The sequence below is a fragment of the Manacus candei genome, unplaced genomic scaffold, assembly GCF_025592945.1.
Source record: "Manacus candei isolate 608988 ecotype Guabito, Panama unplaced genomic scaffold, ASM2559294v1 h1tg000023l, whole genome shotgun sequence".
NCBI classification, from domain to species: domain Eukaryota; kingdom Metazoa; phylum Chordata; class Aves; order Passeriformes; family Pipridae; genus Manacus; species Manacus candei.
The window spans coordinates 4358987-4379957 of NW_026138071.1; the positions used below are offsets into that span (position 1 = coordinate 4358987).

The 20971-nt window shown below is 46.6% G+C and overlaps 1 protein-coding gene across 4 annotated transcripts in view; it reads right to left on the bottom strand.

Annotated features, from left to right (window-relative positions):
* MRAS (muscle RAS oncogene homolog) overlaps nt 1-13642 on the bottom strand; it is a 38878-nt gene extending 25236 nt beyond the window's left edge. For 2 of the 4 annotated variants that reach the window (XM_051787038.1, XM_051787037.1), the window contains exons 1-2: nt 13284-13410; nt 12856-13028 (exon numbers count right to left, since the gene is read on the bottom strand). The gene's annotated coding sequence lies outside the window, so the exon portion shown is untranslated. Of the gene's footprint in view, nt 1-12855; nt 13234-13283; nt 13411-13518 lie in introns of those variants that run through there. The other 2 variants (XM_051787039.1, XM_051787040.1) reach the window with 2 other exon arrangements.
* Between the last annotated feature and the right edge of the window lie 7329 nt (nt 13643-20971).

Below are 20971 nucleotides of genomic sequence, written 5' to 3' on the forward strand. Positions count from 1 at the left end.
TGTTTCTGCAACACTTCTATACCCCGGGTCACAGGGCAGGCTTGTAGGGCTCTCTGTAAATTTTCCCAGGCTCCTGGGTTGAGGACAGTCCTCTTGGTTCCCCCACAACCCATCTAATACTCATTTACAGGTAAAGAAGAGCACAGAGTATGCTAGTCTGTAATGCCAGAGCTTTAGTACAGCTTCACCAGCATGGACTTCAGAAGATGAAGGAATAGCCCTCTCCTAAGCTTACCCAAATAGGCACTTGGCCTGTTTTACTCAAAATTGAATGAATCTAAATCCGAGAACTGCATGGAAGGTTATTCAAGGCATTTCCCAGGTCCATGTCATTACTCTGTCACTTGGAAGACTCCAAGATCACATCACTGGCCCAGGACCCGTAACAGTAATTTTTTCCAGGCTCGTTACAGTGTCTGCCAAGAGCATAAGCCTCTTATTTACGTACAGCATGCTGGGGAGTTGACTCTGTACTTGGCAAATCTAACAGCCTTGTCTCAAAGGGGAGTGTGGGCAGAATTTGGGGCTGAGTACTGGGATGAAGAGTAGGGTGAGGGGTGGCTGTGCCCTCTGCCCTACACGTGGTTTGCACGGTTTTGTGAAGCCACAGCATCCCAGTGAACCTGCCTGAGGATAGGGTGCACTGCCAGCATCCCAGCCATATGCCAGGCCAGCCTGGTGCCTCTTCTCAGCCCTTCTCTTTGGCAAACTCCTCGGCTGTCAGTTCTCTCCCTGCTCTCTGCCAGCCTAGACAAGGCCTTACAGTGGCAAACACATTACCTTGACACTCAGACCAGTGGGCAACTGGCCAAACCACCCTTGAGGAACAAAGTTTACCCTTGCATGACTCAAGTCCTCCATTCTGTCAAGTGCATTCACTCTGCCAGCACTGGAGAGAAGCATCTCACAAGGAAACCCCTTTAGAAAAGAGGTATTGGGGTCCCAGCTGGTGTTGCTCAGCACCTGCACTTTGCTGTTGAACGCCCAAGTTTCTTCTCAGGTGTCATGAGTGGATGAATCCATAGAGAAGCACTTGAAAAATCAACACATCTTTGAAAGGACCCTACAGGTCAGTTGACCCAACTTCAGACCTCTGTGCCTGCCCCTCACCCTCCAGTTTCAGCACAGACCTGCACCAGGATACCCTAAGCCTGGTTCTTTCTATGCTCAGCCTAAACTCTCTGCCTCGACTTTTTAAGTCATTCAACTTGCAGCCGTGTGGGAGGGTATATATGAACATTCATTAACACTTCCATTATGCCCTGTGGTTTGGCAGGTGGTGCTGCATTATGGATTTAAACAGTGCCAGCAAGTGAGTCTACAGCACTTCACTGGATTAGCATGCTATGGGAAATCATACCTCAGAAGTGTTCTGCACTCTAGTGAAGCACCTCCAATGAATGAGGCAACAGCAGGGCTCCAACAACCACTACCTCTGTGCAATCACATCAGAAATTCACTCACAACTCCAGGGAAAGATAAACTCCCCCAAAACCCACATTACCATTTGGTGGGGGAAAAAAAAGGAAAAAAAAAAAAGCAACAGCAGACTCTTTTGCAAGTTAAAAGAAAAGAGAGAGGCACACCCTCCACTGTCACTGCCATAAAGCATCTTTCACATACACCAAACAATAACAGCTTCTGCTTTTGCCCTATAAACTGGATCTAGCATTCACATGGGAGAAACACACCACACATGGTTATACCCATTTCAGAGGACAGCTTTCAAGGTACTCAGGCTGCCAGTGCCCCACACCAAAGATGATGCCTTCTGTCTTATCATCAGGCTGGCACTGACAGATTTGCAGAAACTTCAGTAAAACTCCCTGAGAGGATGCTATCCTGGAAGGATGAGGAGATGTGCTGGGCTATAGCTGACCCTCTGAGGACCTCCCTCCCCAGAGAAATGCAGACAATGAACACACCACTCAGTCTTCGCAAAGGGGAAGGTAAGGACCTTTGATGAGATGAGAGGATAAAGCACCAGTTAAACACTGCTATCACCACATTGCTCATCATTTACTCAAGCTGGACACACTAATTTTTCTTTAGCTGTGAGTGGTACTACAGTGCCACTGTCCACTGCAGCCGTACCTGCCGTGGTACAGAGCACTGGCTCCCACAACAGTACAGGGCTTGTGCTTTACCCTGGGCAATGGAAAGGGTTGATTCAGAGGTAAGATTGCATATGAACCAAATAAAGCAAAGTAACTGGACAAAGTTTCTGAGTCTAGACTGTTGAGTTAAATCAAGAGCTACCTTCAAAGGAGAATCCTTGGTCCTCTTCCAGAGCACTGCTCTGGTTTAATTACTCTGCTCTTCTGTTTGAACACTTCCTTGTTCAGATTCTTCTAAGTTTCAATCTCCTACAGACCTTAACTGAGAAGTTCCAAAGAAATGTTTAGGTTCTGCCATGAGAGCCCAGGAAGATCCATTTTTAAATGCCATCCACCACACAGCTCTGAAGTACAGCTATCCTGCTGCAAAGTTGCAACTGAGTCAAGATATCAAGGTCTTTCCTTAAAAATAGCCAGATGCAGTATTCTGTTTCTCTAACCTTAGGGTAGATCTCATGTCATTCCTCTGCATGCCATTATTTTTTAAACACCAAGCAAAGAGATGTTTGCCTTAGTCTTGGCAATTCAGGTAAATCTCTCATTTGCATCATAGATTACATACCAGACTCACAAAAAGACCAAGAAATTTGGATTTGGCCCTTCTTTGTACTACTGGATTATCCGCAAGGGACATGATCTCCATGTAAGAGACTTTCTCTTACGCTTCATCACCTTCAATGACACTTCAAACATAAAATTTTAGCTGAAACATAACTATAGATATTGTTACTTTATCTTGACCTGGTGAGTTATAATACAACATAGGATGGTTTACCCCGATGGCATCTTGACATGTCTGTGCATATAAAAATATCTCTATTAAAAGCACAGATAGAAACAGCATGGATCACAGCCACTTGAAAAAAAATAAAATAAAGCCCCAAAGCATTAAGGGCTGGTAAGGGACAAGATTACTTTCATCCTGCCACAGCATGTTTCAATTTAACCACTGCATCTCTCAGCACTTTTGGTTCATATTCTTTTACCACACAGAGACACAAGCTTGGTATACGCCCAGCCTTAGGAAGGGGAAATGGTATTTTGGGTCACCAGTTCCACCCACAGTGTCCACCCACCCCTCCAATCAACAAGGCTTTTGAAGTGCACCAGTCCCAAACAGAAGCCAGAATGCATTAGCCTGGGGTCAGGAGGGCTTGGGGAGCTGGAGTGCTCCTGAGGTTGGGAGATGTTTTAGCAGTTTGCTGGGGCCAAGAGGCTTTGTCAGCAAGTCCCTCATCTCCTGCTGCCCATGAGGGCCCCCTGCAGTTCTGCCCCAACCATGGACACTGGCAGGCACTTCCTCAGCTCTTTCATCACTGCCTTGAAGGTGACACCTCCAGTCACTGCCAGAGTTCAGCAGTCCTTCACTGCTATGGCTGAGGTGACTCCTCTTTGTCCCTTCCCACCTCTCAGCTAGGCCAGTCCACCTCTTCAGAGTCTTTCCAAGCCCACATGAACTGCCACTACTGTTACTTTGTTCTATTCGCTTTTACCCCAAACCAGAGGAGGCAATCTGACCTCCAAACCATCCAACTGCTCCCAGTGTTTTGCGCAGCAAAAGGATTTATTTTCATGCTGTACAAAACCAAACATTTTTTCGATGCAGGATATGCCCGAAAATGCAATTTTTCTCCTTTGCTTTGAAAGCCTAGCATTTATTTCCATATTCTTGTGAGATTGGTATGTAAACAACAGGGAGAGACTTGCTGTGCTCAGGAGACCTTAAAATATGAGTCCTATTTCTCTGTCCTCCTGGATCCAGTAAGTCATCCTCCTGAGGTTCGAAATGTTTCTGAAACTCATAATTTAAAAGTCCAAGGAATAAAATGGGGTTGTTGGAGATCTTTCCCAACAGAAAAGTAGATTGAAACTATTGTGTTATTAAATAATTCAAATCCCAGATGCTTAATTAAACAGAATTTCTACACTGCAAAAAGAATAAGGAATTATATATTCTCTTAGCTAACTTTGCTGATTAACATGAAAGTCTTTTCATGCTCCACAGTCATTTGGTCCAAGTCAAACTTTTGAAGACAGACTTAATACTTCACAGGTAAATCTCACGTAACAAAACCCTTGCTGTTCACAGGACTGAGGTGATGCAGCAGCTTGTCAGCCTCTTTGTGCTTTGTAGAGCCATTCTGCAGGATGTGCAGAGGAAGTGATGCTCAGCAGAGCATCTTAACAGAACATTCAGTATCTCTTCAGACCAGCCCAAACCTCCAGAAAAGCAAATTGTCTGCTCAGTTCCTCATGCCTGTCATTTCACCTGTTTGCAGATTAGATCTGAAAGCATCCACAGCATGTGGAGGAAACAGAGAAGTCTCTCTCAAAGTGCTCTGCCCTTGAGCTACAAAATATTTTCTGAGGGAAGAGCTGTAAGCACTCATTCAAGTCCACCTCATCGCTACAGCTCATCATGATCTTTGGACTTAAATTCAGTCATGATCCTTCACCACCAAGGTCTCTTCAGGTGGAAGTGAAGTGCACAGGCTGGGCTATACCTGCCTTGGACAGCTATGTCAGACATAGGCAGGTGCTTTAATACTGAGATCACACACTACTTTGAGAGCTACAATGGCAGTACTTGACATTGCATTGTTGTTTCACAAAAACAATTCACAACAGCTTAGGGTTTTTCCCAGAGCAGTGGGGTGTGACTCCTCCTGCTCCAAGGTTAGTTAGGGATTTTTGTCCTCATGAAACACCAGCAGCCACCAAACCAGACTCTGTCTGCAACTGCAGCTCGGCAGCAAGAACTACTGAGACAAAAGGATTCCTTCAGTGATCTCCCCTTTCCCAGTTCATCACCACACAGCACAAGCTCTGTGAATATCCTTCATGACTCTTTCTGGGATTGAGCACTTGGTACTGAACAATTTCTTCCAAAGTCCTATTTGGCAAGTTTTGCACTTTGGTGGCACTAATACTTCGATACCAAGTATTACACAAGACATCAGCTACATATTTTCTGAAGATCATAATCTTTACTAAATTGCCAGCTGTCTATGCAGACCACTCATGAGCTATCTGGGTATGCTAAGTACAGATGACAGACCGATAACAGTGTCTGGATGTGTCGAGAGATTAAATTCCATCTGCATCCTGTTACTTTTTGTCATTTCATACTCTTTCAGAGTCATTCTGTGTCCCAACAATCAACTGGCAAAGAGCCTGTATCACATCCTCTAAATGCTTTTTTGGAGTTCCCATGCCTGGAGACATGCTACAGGGGGTGTTTTCATATCTCTAAGTGGGATGGCCAGTTCAAGTAAAAAACTAGATGGGATTCTCACTAGCCAATGTCCATTAACATCCTTTTAACTTGAGCTGGGTGGGTCTCTGTTCCAGCTGTTGTCTATCAGACTCATCATTAGGCTATGTGCTTCCAGCAATGCAAATAGCAGATCCCTATTCAAGCCCTCTTACATTTGCAAGATGAGCAAGAATTTGTTTCCACCAACCAGAGCACCCCTTACACTGAAAAACAGAACAGGTTGCAATAGTGTACCACTGAAAAATACATCAAAGGAAGCTTAAACACGCTCATTTTCATACTGATATGACCAAGTCTTAAAAAAATCCAAATCCTAAGAAAACAACCAGAAAGAGTCCAATAAAGCTGAAGATTTCACTTGAATAATTATTTTCTGCTCACTTCAAAACCTCCTCCTTTCAATAAGTGGACAAAACAGAGGAGCTGCAGAGTCCCTTGCTGTTACCAAATCTGCGGTTTTTGGGCACATGGTGCTATCAGGGTTTGTTCACAGAGTCTATCTCCATCCTCTGTTGTTGGCTCACCCAGCAGTGAAATCCTAGTTCCAGTCCTTCCTCTACCTGTGACAGGAGCTGAGCCATGCTGACACTTGGAAAGCTGAATTCACTGGCACTCTCAGATGGCTATTTCATTAAGGAACTTTTAAATAAAACAAGCACCAACTGAATCAGTGTCAAGACATGCCATAAGTGAAAGTATCTGAACCCTGACATCCTTGTGTCCCTGGCTCTGAAAGAAAAGCTCCATCAGCTTGTGCCACAGCAGACCCCAATGTTATATCTCCTTGGGACTGTAGCTCTTGTGGAGGAGCACAAGAAGTAAGACATGCCCAGGCTCTGCCTGCTCCCACTCAGGATGCAGGTACCCATTCCTGCAGTGCTGCAGGCACGGCCCAAGAGGAGCAGTGACATCCCTTCCCTGGCTGCGACCCAAGTGTGACTTTCCAGCAGCAGCGCAGTAACCACTGGGAGGTAGTCAAGCTTCTACCCAAGCCCAGGGAATTCAACAGCACTGAGCACTCCCAAGTTTTCCAAGAAGAATATTTCACTGTACCAAACACATGGTACACGATATGGACCCCGAGCAAGGCACAGCAGGACTTACAGCTGACTTCAGTGGGCTTTACTTTGATCCGTAAACCCTCTAGACACTTCCCAAGAATGTTGCACAACTCCCGCTGCCTTCAGCCTCACAAGAGGTAGACATAAATACTTAGCATTAGCATAGTTCCCCATGACTCATTTTTTCTCTCTTTTAAATATAGCATCCTATAAACTTGGATACATTCTGAGCACTAAAACTCATATTGTTACTGTTCACCATGCACTCAAAACACAAAATTCCTCTTGCCAGCTTTGGACAGCTTCCTTCCCCCAAACCAAAACACTGGTGCCCCTCACAAGGCAGAGATGGAGTAGTGGTGGCTTTCCTCCCTCTGGGAGCCCAGGCAGCACAGAGACACAGCAAAGTGACAACAGAAGGCTGTGGAGCTGGGCAGAAGGCTCCATCATCGGGCCAGCCACTCATATCAACTTTATTAAGAAGAGCAGAGCTGGCTCTGGGCACAGGAAGAGCAGGGATTTGCCCAGAGGAACATAGTTTCACTAGCTGGGAAGCAGCCCGTGCCAGCATGGGGGAAACCAGACTCACTGAAGAAGTGGGGGTGGCGGCAACATCTCTAGCTGGGAGATGCTCCCCATTCCTCATCTTCCTCCAGACATACATTATCTTCCTCCTTCCATCACCAGGCTTGAGCTTTCTTCCTTAGAAAAGCCCAAGTCCACGTTGTCTAGCCAAACAAATGCCCCCTTGGTGCCTCAGAAGCACCAAGGAAGAACCTGATGGGAAAAACATGGACCAGAGCTTGTTCGTTTCCATGGGAATTGAGACCCTGTTTTAGCACCCTGCTGCCTGTCCTGCTGCAGACTTTCCTGTGTGATCAATCCTGTGTGCTGTGTTTAGCTTTAGTGAATACTTCAGTTCCCCAGCTGTACAAGTGAGATAAATCGCAGGTCCCTATCTCACAGGTATGTTGCAAAATAAATATGTTTTGCATTACAAGTGTTACAGGAATGCTTTAAAAATTTCACAAGTATCAAGACTAATCCATCACTGCTCAAAAAGAACCCTAGGATTAACAGCAAATTGAAGCCTTACCTATACAAACAGAGCATGCAAGACTGTTTTCTTAGTTTATCTGTTTCTTCTGATAACCATGTTTGCCCCGGTTCCAGTCACAAGTTGTTTGAATTCAGTGCACCAAATCCTGTCTGGAGAAATGTATGTTTTGCTACAGCGATAGCTGAGACATCATCCATCCTCTCAGCTGTCCTAAAGACATAGCTGAAAATGCATGCTCATATCCATCCTGCTGTCAGATGACTGAAAAGTACATTTTTACCTCCTGGACCTCTCTATTAAGATTATCCAAGAGACTCTACTTACCACAGTATTTTTCTGATTGTTTCTTCAACATTCTTATTTAATATCTGAAATGAGTTGAGTGGCAGAGCTGCTACTCTCATTCTGGAAACTGGTATTTTTAAAGACAAGATAAACAGAAGCCTTTTCTTAAAACTTTCAGGAGTATATGTAGCTTAAAAAGCTGATTCTTGTTTAAAATGATGACTAAGACTCTTAGGAATCTAACTCCCCAAGTCACACAGGTAGTTTTGAATATGTTACCCTTTTAGAGTAATTATGCCATCAAAGTTCCAGTCAAAAGCTGATGAGCGTTACTAATACATGCCGGTGAGAGAGCCTGTACATGAAAGACCTTCTTGGTTTATTTCCACTATAGTAAGTCAGAAAGCACACCAAGACTTATTTTCACATACAAGAGTAACAGACCTGACTGCAGGAGACACTTAACCAGGTTAGACCACAGCTCAAGGAGTAGATTTACTGTAAACTGGCTGCAAGCTGATGAAGTTGTACCTGTTTTCACTGGAGGTGATAGAAACTTGGAGCAGCTGTTTAGTCTTCAGTGGACTAACAACACTCACTACATAAACCAGTTTGGCCCATCACCTGAATCCTTACAAGTCACCATTCAGACACAAAATAGTCCCCAGGAAGTCGTCAGTGACATTCATGTCTAGACCAAGAACCAGGAAGATACAGTCAAGAGAAGCGATGAAGATACAATATGCCATTTTTACCACCCCACATAAAGGTATATATTTGGTACAACATTCTTTCCAGAAGCAGACCTTCTTAAAGAGAAGGCAGGACAGGCATTATGTTACCTGGGAGAAGGGTGAAGGAGTGTCACCAACTTCTTAAGCTGCTCTATAGTAGAAGACGAAAGTACAAGCAAGTAGTTCGAGATTTTAATCTTGAGCCTATCAATGGCAAATAAATTCTGAGGCAAATGAGATTTAGCTAAAAGTTAATAAAAGGTTATGGAAACACTGAGCATTTCTGCTGGTCAGTTCTGGCCAGAAGAGAAGAAGGAAGGGGAATCCCATCCCAGCGTGTCTCAGATACCTCAGCATTTGCTATATTTATGCCCCCAACACACCCCACAAAGAACTAACTTCTACTAACTCATTTTAGAAAGAAGAAAAGTAGATTCTGTGAGAGGCAGATTCATTGGTATCTATAAGAGTTGCTGACCTTAGCCTACCCACCTCAGGCGAGTCTGTGACAGAGAAGGTACTTGGGGGCAGGCTTCTCATCTCTTCAGCTAGCTCCAGCAATTGGACTGGTCTCTCAGATGAAACCCATGTGCCTGAGCAGCACTAAGCATCACTTACTGAAAAACTAGTGTCTGAAGCAGTAAAATTGCAGGAGAGTAAGTACCACAAGTAGTATAAGTACAGCAAACTACTAACAAATATTAACTTCTCCCATCCCTGCCCCTACCTCTTCCCTCAATCATTATTTCAGGAGACATATTTTTGTACAATTATTTCATCATCTAAGAACAGGTGGCCAGTCTGCCATATCTCTAGGCAAGGTTTCCATACATATTACTCCTCCATTGACATTTTCTCACATAGACACATGCATGGATCAGCAATTGCTCCACTACATTCTCAAACAGAGAATAAGAGAGTTATAAATCCCAAAAGAATGCGTATGCCAAAAAAATCTGAAGTAACAGCTGTTCATTTCTCCCCTGTTCAGGAAGAGCCAGTTGTGGCTTATTGCAGATGTTATTGAAGTTGATGGACTTGCTCTAGATTTACTTTGGATACAAATACTCAGGATGTGACCCACTAGAGTGCTGGAACTTTGTTTCCCCATGGAAAAAATACAGCCAGGGACATTGAAGTAGAAGAGGAAGGTTATTTTCCCCTCCCCAGTAAGTATCTTCTGTCAAATACCTCTATAAACAACAACAGGAGAAAGAAGCAGCAACTCCACTGAGGAGTGGGCTAACATTCCTCACATCTGACAGTCCCACGCTCATTCTGTTTTCACTGGGACCAAATCCTCCCAATCCTTCATTAAACTTGAGTGCCTTATACACCAAGAATAATATCACTGATCTTTAAAAGGTCACTTTCAAGGGACATTTCCATATCCATATCTTTTAGCACCACTTCTCTTCCTCAGCCTTGTCTTGGAAGCCTGAAAATTAATTCCCTGTTTTTCATATAGAATCTGTCCCCTCAACCCTGGTCTACTTATTTATGACAGTAAAAGCTTATGCAAACACCACCACCACCACCACCATACAAAAACACTCCCCTTTTCATTCCTGTGGATTCATGTTAATATTCTCCACCTCCAGAGTCTGAAGTACTCTCTGCACTGAGGGTTGCACATTCCCAGGCTGAGGTGCAATCCCTCCTGCCTCCACTTCTGCAGGTAAGAGAGGTAAAGGGATGAGTAGCCATGGAGAAGTTACAATGCTGAGGCAAAAGCAGCTACACAAGGTGTAGGGGCACTGCACCCCAGCAGAGGCCCCACTGTAAAGGCTGAGTGAGTCTGAAGTGAGGAGCCACCAGAGTGACAGTGTGACTGAAGCAGTGACAACCAAACCAGGTAAAACCAAATTATTAAGACTGGTCCAGCTGAAGTCTGGAGCCTAAAACTTTCATAGGGCAGAGTGATTCATCTTAATGAACTGACTCACCTGGAGCCAGCAGGTCAGTAGGGATGCCAGGGTTGGCAGCTGTGGGTAGAGGTTCTTGGCTTGAATCCAGCCACAAAAAATATTTCCCATCCAAAGAAGGAAGATGAAAATGAAAGGGCAGAAATGAATGAAGCCAAACAGCTTTCCTCAAGGAGCTGTCCAGAATTAAGAGCAGGAGGGAGCAGAGTTTCTGCCCCAGTGGTCTCAACACCACCAGGAGCACATGGTGTGAGCTAAAGGGCCATGGAGGTCTCAGGCACAGGCACTGCTTCTGTTTGCAGTTAAAGAAGAGCCCACAGAAGAAACCACAGCATAATGTCAACAATAATGAATCATCGCATCCATTTTTCCTATATGCACCTGCCCTTACGCTGCCATCGGGTACTACTTCGCCAATGACAACACACAGGACTCATCCTCCTACTTCCACTCCCCAAATTACATGTCTCTTGCCAGCGCCAAAAAAATGTGTGGGGAGATGGAAGGAAGTCCTCTCTAACCACCAGATGATAGAGTTTTATTCCTCCTTAGGGTTAGCCTCAGGCCCAGTTTAAGAAAAAAACACCCAATGCAACACATACAAAAAACTCCCCCCATGAAGAAGACAAGTTTAGTTTCTGTAATTCTTAGTTCCAGCTTATGGAAACACCCATCAAAAACAATAAGTAGAACTGCCTCTCACATCATTTCTGAAAACTGGTGCTAGACCAGCTCTGACCCTGGTGCAGCTGCTCTGGTTTGGGAGTCATGCTAGTGGGGCGTTTGACCCTCTGCAATCTGGGCTATGTGCTCTATCATACAGGATATCTCCTGGAATGGAGGAGCAAAATCAAAGAAAGACAAATTGATGCAGAACTATAATATGAAACCCACCTCTTTTTCTATATACACTATTACTTTTAAGGAGATGCTGTCAGCTTTATATTTTCAGACTCAAGTATATTGAAATAGAAATTCTACCTCTCTTAGGCAGTCCAAGGCTATACTACAGAGAGGTGGTTTTTTTAAAGCTATCACTTCATAATTTCCTTGCCACACCCCTTGTTCTCTCTTATCTTTCTACTAGCCTTCTTAATTTAATAGACCCTGTTCTTGCAAAGCTCTTTACAAATTCAGAGCAACAGAAAGAACCTTTCATAAAGAAAAATGACAGGTTTAGGCCTTTGAAATGCATCTCTCGCATGCAGAAAGAGCCTGAGCTAACCAGATAATTTCACAGTGAAAATTCAGAAAGCAGATCTATAGCCAGGTATGACCACAAAGTTGGTGTTCTTTTCTTAGTACCAGCTATTGCATGAACAACAGTTTCCAGATAAGACATACATAGAACATTTCCAGTCAACAGCAGCCGTTTAAGCCTGCAACCAAACTCCAAACTTAGATGACTTAAGCTACCTGAGGAGTTGGTGGCTTAGATTTTCATATTTCTGTAACATTACTATAGAACAGTGCCAGCTGACAGTGCTGAAGGGCTGCAGTTCCCTGTGCTGGGAAAAAGCCTCACACTGTGTGCTTTGCTCTTTAACAAAAGCCCAGTCTGACCTGCCAGTGTGAAGTCCCAATTTGTTGCCTAACGTGAACAGTTGGACAGGGAAGCTCAGTGGAGCAGCGAAATGCAGGATGCTTGAGACTGGTCCACCCGAGGTCTAACACTTAACTTGCTCCTCAGCTTGCAGCCAGCGTGGCTGCATGTTAGTTTCTCTGTCTAGGAAGCAGCTCTTTCTACACTGTTTCTAGGGCACTTGAGCCGTTGATGAAAACAAATCAACAAAAAAGTTACAAGTTTTCTTTCTAATCCCCAGCAATCCCAATCACAAGAACTGAAAAATCCTTGTCCTTCAACTGCGGTTCAGTTTGTTTTCTTAAAGCAGGGAGAAAAAAATAAAGTAAAAGTAAAGTAAAACCAGAAAAAAACCAGTACCTCCTTCTCTCCTTGTTTCTTCGTAATTGAAGATAGCATCTCTATTTTTCTTCTAAAAGTCTAGCAAACAACTCAAACACGTGAATATGGAAGCTTTCACTAAGTACTCAGTTGTCCAAGAGCAATTTTAATGCAAGATAAGAAACCTCGCCATACCCAGATCAGATCAGAAGACACATGGGGTAGGAAAGTAAAACATTATCGTAGCTCTGAATCCGTGGCGGGGAGGGGAACACCCCTGATACAAGCAAAATCCTAACAAACCCTCAACTTACAAAAGACCTTCCATTACACAGCGTAACTCAGAGCGACTCCTCAGCGCGCACACCCAGAAGACACGGACCCCATAGCATTCCGAGCACTGCGCCATACACTCCCTTTTCTTCCCAGCGTTCGGCAGGGAAGGGAAGCCCCCCGGGGCCCGCAGCCCACCCGCCGCACGGAGCCCCCGTACCGTCCGTCCCGCGTCCGGCGCTGCTGCGAGCGGCGGCTCCGCGGCCACGGCCGGCGACAGCCCTTCCTTCGCGACACCGAGCCCTGGCCAGGGAAAGCGGCGGTGCCCGGGGCGCGCTCTTCCCGGCCCGGGGGCTCATGCCAGCGCGGGGCGCCGCATTTCGGCAGGAATCGCTGTGGGGAGAGGAGAGAAGAGGCGAGGGGGAAGCCCCGCCGCGGTCACCGCCGGGTGTCACGGCGGTCCCGCCCCTCCCGCGGGCTTGTCACGCGTGGAGCGCCGCGAGTGCCCCGGCGCTGTCCCGCACCCCGCGGGGCACGGGCGGAACGGACCGCGGGTTATTGTTCGCCCGGCCGTGTCCCCCCCGCGCCGCTCACAGAACAGAACAGAACAGAACAGCCCCGCACCGAGCCCGCTCCCCGCCCGCTCACCCGGGCTGCGGGACGCGCCCTCAGCGCCCGCCCCTGCCCGCCGAGAGGCGCCCGCGGCCGGGCAGCGCCGCCGGCCCCCACCCGCTCTCGCCCCGGCGGCCGCGGCAGCGCAGCCCGCGCCGGCCATCCCTTATATCGCCGCGGCGGCTGCTATAAATAGCCCGGCCCCGCCGCCGGGGGCCGGGCCGGGTGCCGCCGGAGGGGGTTTCGCGGCGGTGCGGGGACCCGCCATCACCTGCGGCTCGGCAGCAAGGACGTGTCTGTCACTTCGGACCCGCGTCGGTGCCACTCTCCGGCGGGTGCGGGTGGCGGGGCGGCTCCCGGGGGCCCGGGCCCGCCGACCCCCGGCGCGGCAATGGGCCCGTCCGCCGCCGCCGCCGCGTTAAGGTGGAACCGCGGGGCGGGAGCGGCCGCGGCACCTTAAGCCGCTGGGGCCGGTCCTCGGCGCGGCTCTCCCCGCCCGGCACCCCTGGCCCCGCGGGGCTGTGGCTGAGGGGGAGCGGAGCGACCCTCCGGGCCGTGGGGGTTTGTGCTGCCGCCAGGAAACGAGGAGGAGGAGGAGAGTGAACAGCCGGTTCTCTGCCTGATGGACGGGGCAGCAGCCGGAGGGCACGGGATGATACAAACGCCGTTCATGCCACATGAGCACAGCACACACTGAGCCTTTGAGAACCAGCTGCTATACGCACACCAGCCCTACTCCCACCACATTTCCCCCTCCCACCAAACCTCATCGACTTTTATAGCAATAACAGAATTTGCATTTAATACACCGGAGCTCATCCTAGATGGGATTCTGGGAACACGTGTGCAGTGGTTACTTTTCCTACTTCTCCTTTGTGCTCTTGGCTGGCACTGGGAGACAGAACCAAAGCATCACTTCACATCTCACCTGTGGGCTCCTTTGCCACCTCACATCTTGCATCAGAGACAGCAAAAGTCCTGCTCCCGCATGGGCATGCACTCACTGACACGTGTTGCCCTCACAGAGGAGGCTGGCAATGCCCATGTGGGAATAATCCATGGCAGTAAGGATGGGCCAGGCTGGCTGTGCCCATGTCCTACCATGGAATTATCTTGGGCACAACCCTGCGGGGTGCTCAGAGACATGCCAAGCGCCCAGAGCATCTCAGAGAGCTACATTTAGGCACCTGCTGATTTACCTTGCTGGGTCAGGGCCTGCCTCCTTGCTGGTGTGCAAAGAAAATGTACATTTGATATGGTTCTTAAACACAAGTAAACAGCCTCAGCTCCCCTCCTGTGCCAAATTAGCATTAAGTACACTCCACTGCTCCCCCAAAAGGTACTACCCAAGGCAGTCTGGTGCCACACTGCAGCATGCATGAAACAAGACAGCCTCCATGCTATCTTTCCCACATAAGTAAGAGGCAGAGAGGAGCACGCTGCCCTTTCACAAACAAGATACACAAGTGTCTGCCTCAAAATCTGCACTGGTCCAGCGGCATGGAGGAGGTGCAAGGGAGCAGACCCACAGCAAGCTGCCATAACACACCTGGCTGTGGCCCCCATGACTGCTGACCCTGCATATTCTTCACTAATCTCACCCCATCGGGAGACACAGGAGACATGTCCAGGAGGACTCCCACAGGCTTTCCCAACCAAAGCGTGGGATAGAGGTGTTTTGTTCACATGAATCAACAGCTGGGTCTGTAAGATGTGTTTGTCAACAAGAGTCAGATATTTACACATGAAGTTGGTGTGAAACTCAGCTTCTCTGTTGGCTACAAATTTTCCTTCTAGTACAAAAGAGTCTCCTCATTTTGCCAGCACAGATTGGGATGGAGGGGGATTTCCCAGGGCAGTGCAGCGATGGAGGTGACTGGCTGAGAGGAATCTGGTTTTTGCTATCAGCACATCTTGCCACCAGTGAGGGCAGAACTGGCAAAGCTGCACACAGGTTATTTATACACCCTTGAAGTGTAGAAATGTTGTCACTAGCTGCTACTGGGACATCAGTCCTGGGACTGGTAGGCCAAAGATTTCAGGTTAAGATCTTTAAATCTGAGCATCTTTGTATTTGGGCATCTTAAACAGATTGCCCTTCAGAGCAGGCACATTTCTGCTTCTGTGGAGATAACTGCATTTGCAAACCAAGCCCAATATTCAGACACCCAAACCCCCAGACCTGAAGATCTCTGATGCATTTCGTACCAAAGTCTGTAACATTTGAGAGGAGAAGCCCATGGCCTGGTTCCTGTATATTGGGTATCCAGGCTATTCGTCAGTTCTCAGTAGCCTTCCTGTCCATAAGAAATACTACAGTTATGTAAGGAGGAAAGCCAAAAAGTCCTCTTTCAATTCCAGCCAGTATCTGGAACAGCATTAAACTTCTTGTAGTGTGTATTCATTAACAACATTGCTAAAGGGGAATTGCTGCTGTGGTTGAGTGCTTATACAATACAACTCCTATTTAAGTGCATTTTTGTATCCTGCTGAGTCACCCCAAGGAGCCCTCAAACAAAACATCACGTTCAGTTTGACAGCAGAGGCATGAAGAACTTCCCCTTTACCAGCCCTCCCTGGGGGGATGTGAGTGCAGGATGGGCGACGCTTCAAACTGTGGAACCAAATGCAAAGCTGAAAGAAAAGAGTGTCTTAAAATTTCAGCCAACATTTCCCCCCATACAGATTTAAGCACATGACATTTCCAGTCTGTTTCAGCTTCAGTGAATAGATTAAAGTGACCATACAGTCTCTGAACTGCTCAGGTCACATTGTACTTCAGGCAAGCTCCCTCTAAATCAGAGGACACATTATTTATATAGCGTAATATTTCACTATTAGGTCTAAATGAATGTGGCTGTTATCCCATATTAAAGCTGAGTGGGTTAGTGCAGCATGAGCCTCTTAGCTTGTTTTGCTGCCAGCTGCCTTTTGGGCTGCTGGGGACACTTCCCTTGCCCCAGGTCTTCAGCAGGCAGCTGCAAGCACAAGGGTTTGCACAGCACTATAGCAAGGCAGGGATTGTTTGCACCAAAAAAAAAAAAAAAGTAATGTTTTCTCTGCAGGAACAGTGCAAGAGGTAGGATTTTTGTCTGTGCAGTTCCTGCCAGTGCCACATCCCTACAGGGAAGTTAGAAGATGGAGATGGGGTTTGAGAGGATGCAGTGGTTGTCTCATGAGCTAATCCAAGGTGCTGCTGGCATCACTGCCTGGAGGGCAGCTGGGCTGTGCTAGAGGAGGGAGCTCTACCTAGCTGCACCCTGCAGAGGTGTATGCACCATTCTGCATTGTGTCAGATCTTGCTAGAGCACAGCCCAAGCAAGGCTTGACCCTTGGTGTTGGATTTGGAGAAGAGTGCAGGGAGACCAAAGCCTGAATGCTGTTTGATGGTTCAGCCTCAAATGAGCTGCAGAGGAAAAAGTTGAGGTGCGCCTACCACTGCCAGTTGGCTCCAAATCTGAAAGGAACCAATATAGTAGCTTTGCTGTCACTGTAATTACAGTTGGACAGAGGTAGCAGATCACTGCTTCCAGCTATGGATGAGCAATATTGCTGTGCATCTATGGACTAGGAACAATGAAGCTATAAAATAGACATCTTTAACAGCTGAGATTGATTTCACTTAGTTTCTCTGGTGCTTGGCACAAACCACGGTAAAGCTACTTAGCAGTAGAGGACATCTAGTGATATTCACATGCAACTACAGAAACATGATGAAAGTTCACATGTGACTGCTTCAGAGCCAGCGTGGCTAGAGATGGGACATGCTGCAGGAGGGCTGGGACAGGCTGACCATGAGCACCCTCTATAAACAGGTCACAAAGGAAAAACCTCCTGAAAGGCTTTATGCAAAGAGAACATACAGTGAGGGCACAGAGAGGAAGCTCAGGGGAACTGGTGGTGCTGCACATTTTAAGGAGGAGACATTACAGGGAAGTTCAGTGCTTTTATTTCTACAGCAAAGACCATGTAAGCAGGGATACAGAGATTAACATCAGTCATTTTCTTTCAGGAGTCTTTTCTCTTATCTCAATTTGCCTTTCATGTGACTCATCCTGAGCACACACTGCAAACAGCTTCAAAATCAAGATATTTCTTCTCCTCTAGTACAAGAGATCAACCCTTTCTTCATACCCTTTTGCAGCCTACTGCTCTCTGTTCCAGGAAGGATGCATAGAATACTTCCCTCCTCCAGGTTATTTATAACAGGGGATTCTCTAGAAATATTTTTCAGGACATATTCCAGGCCTAGGATGAGGAATTTGGCTGCAAAACAAAGAGACTGCCAATTTGGTTTCTAGAAAGGCAAGGTTCAGCAGAGCTTTATAAAAGAATACACTTCCCTAGGGAAATAGACTCATTTTATCTGACACTTCCCTGGAATGGAATTATTCCCATTAAGATCACCATTGATTTAGGAGTACAGGCTTCACATTTGAGGTCTCACCATCTTGCACTTACTTCCATGTCAGATGCACTCAGTCTACACGTTTTGAGGAAAGGTGAGACTTTATTAGTCCTAATAAAACACAAGGAAATTAAGTTTCTGCTGGCCAGATTAGAGCCTTGGAAATAGCTGTGCAAAACCCTGTGGCTTAGCTGCCCAAACTGGCTTTAACTCAGCAAATAGGGCTATTAAACAATGGCAGCAGACCAGACAACACTGATGGGTGCAAGCAGAGTGACCACAGCATCAGTTGCCAGACAAGACTTTATTTCTTACAGAATCATTTCTCTGGGCTGAATTACATGCTAAAGGCCTGATCCTGGTCACTCCTGCAATGAGAACTAAGTATGAATCTGGTGTGCAGAGATATCTACTCAAAATGCAAAGGGTGATGTTGAAAGGCCACAGAGACACAGGCAAAAGAACAGAAAAAGGCTGTATTAGCTAACTGCAACAACTGTTGGTTCTTGTGCCCTTCATGCATTTATGTTATTTATCAATGGACTCTATATTTAGCAATCATAAGACCAGAGCGCGGAGTAGCCCCAGCTCTTTGCTGGCAAAGGGGCTCTCCAGAGGGCAGCTGGTGGCTAGCAGAGACTGGCACAGCTCTGAGAGCTGCACAGTAGCTGCTCATACAAGGCAGGAGTCATTTCTCCAGCACACTGAGTCACTGTAGGAAGGAGACCGAATCTTACCCAATTTCCGAAAGCAGATCAGTTCTAAGCTCTCCTGTGATGAAACAAAAGCTGGCAGAGCACATGCTGTTATGTAGCAGGCAGGGAGGCCACTTGAGACACATTCAGGAGATCTTCATGTGAGCAGTAGTTGAAGGACACTTCAGAGGCTGAAAGCTGCTGGTGTTGAGCAGGGACGGCACAGTGCAGCTGCTTCAGTACTGGAGAGCCACAAATTAATGTATGATGTGAGTTTTAAGGCAGAGGAGATGAGGAAATCAATGATGAGACAAAAGGGGAGATAGTGCCAGATGAAGCCCGATGACGACATTTCCAGGCAATTTGTTCACACTGCTGGGTGAGCTGCTTGGGGAGAGATGGAACAGATTAGAGATGACTGCATGTACTTTGCCCAAGAGGAAGAGGGCCTTGGTGACTGTGCAACTTCCATGCAGAAATATTAATAACTGTTTCTCCTAACTACCAAAGCATTAGCTCCAGCAGATTTTACCATTTGTGCATGTGAAAAGGCAATTACTTTCCCTCTTAGGGTTTTCATGTGAGGGATGTACAATGTTAGTCAATTACATGTTCACTCACCAACACAGTTTGATGAAAAAGGCGGGCTCTTGGGGGAATATGAACCTGACAGGATACATGTCAATCACAACTGTAGCAAAATTTAGCTACGAAAATCATATTCGAAAAGATACTGTGAATTCCATTTTACTGAAGAAAGAATTACGAGGGCTCCTTATGTTGCACTGACAGTCCAAAAGCAGTTGTGTGGCACTAACCTGCAGAAATATGAGAGTGAACAGGAAGAAAAACTACCTAATTTGTCTAGTTAATATCTGGTTATTGCTCAGGTTTCTGGTTGGACATTCACCATGCATCAAGAGCTAAGGCAACAGAATTAAAGCACAAGAGAAAGACAAATGGCCTGGACTGCTGCAAGGCATGAAGACAGGACATGGCAAGTGGAAAGCGATGTAACTTTTAGCATTGTTTCAGTTTTAATGATCTCAGTTTCAAACATAGAAGAGAGCTGATCTTCTTGGAGTGCTTGAGCTTTGGGCAGGTCAGTTCATCACCCCATCTGAGATGCAGCACCAGGGTGCTCTGGAGCATGCTGTGTCTTAGTCTGTGACTCCAAATACAAATCAGGGAACACACATTGAGAAATTATTTGGGAGAGCTGTAGCAGCTGCAGTTGGTGGTGGCTCTGTCCTGCTACTCTCTAGCACCTCCCTACAAGTTATTTATTATTCCTAGGCTCATTTCAACCATCTTATCCAGTGACGTCCTGCATCTTTTGGGCTGCTTCAATACGGTTAGAACATAGGACAGATGATCCCCAGGAGAAGATGCAAGACAGGCTTAGCATGGAGACTAAAAAACACAGGCCCAGGATTTCCTACGTCTCTCTCCTTGCACTGGAGCTTATTTCTGCTCTGCTGCAGTCAGGCCATAGATATATGCACAAGTGCTGTGTGTGGGTGATTCTACCCACAAGCTCTGGAGTCGGCAGGCCTCTTCTGCCCTCCCAGTTACTGAGGGCAATACCTTAATAAAGAAGTTGAGCTTGTAATGGCTGTCAAACCTACACTGGGACAGGGAACCTGCTCTTTACTTGTCCTTATTCACTTGTATACAGAGCAGAATGTTGTAAACAGAGCTATAAATACTCCTGTGCCCACTGCATGCTCGAGGTCAGAGCAGATCAGCATACCAATTCCTTCTGGCTTTGAAAATAAGCTATGAATCAATGCATTCATTGCAGATGGGCTATCCCTGGAATGAGGCTGATGGTGCTGCTCCAAAACATTGGCATTCTGGGCAGGAGCACTGTAGAAAACAAGGTACATGGTAGTGAACAGCACAAAGGAGGACACAAAGCAGGCGGGTCCCTAAAGCCCATCTTTGGACAGAAGTAATTCATCAGGGCACCTGGATGCCAAATCTGGAAATACCTGGTGGCTCAAGGAAATATTTATAACCCTCTGAATGGCACTGACATGTCAGGTTATGTTTTGGATCTCTCTGCTACATCTCAGCCTCCATGCTCTCCCTGTGAAACTCATTTTATAAGCAGCAAAGATGAGAGGATGGGAACTGAACTGGAGGTGGAAAGCCAGACCTCAGCCCTAGGCAGGACAGCCTGATCTTACTGCCAGCACATCAATTACCACCCTGCAAGCACAGAGAACTCAGTCAGGAAGGCAGAATGATTCCTACTCAATATTGCCAAGAGAAAAACCTAATGCTCTTCAAAGTCCTTCAAGCCCAAACTCCCTACATAGGGAAAAGACTTTGGATCCAGAATCCAGCTTTAGATTAACCCAGCCTTAGTGAAGCATGTGGATGATGGTTCACCCTCCCTACATCCTTTGTTGGAAACCCCTGTAGTTACAGCTAGAAGGGATGTACCCTCTGAATCCACCTTGGATGTCCCCTGAGGGGAGACAGTTCTCTGATTTCTGAAAGATAGTTTTATGTGGAAAGAACAAGCATCTCCAGTAAATTCTTGACGCTACTGGCCCAAAGACTACAGTAGCCAATGAAGCTGATAAAGGATCTATGGGGAGTGGCTGAGGGAG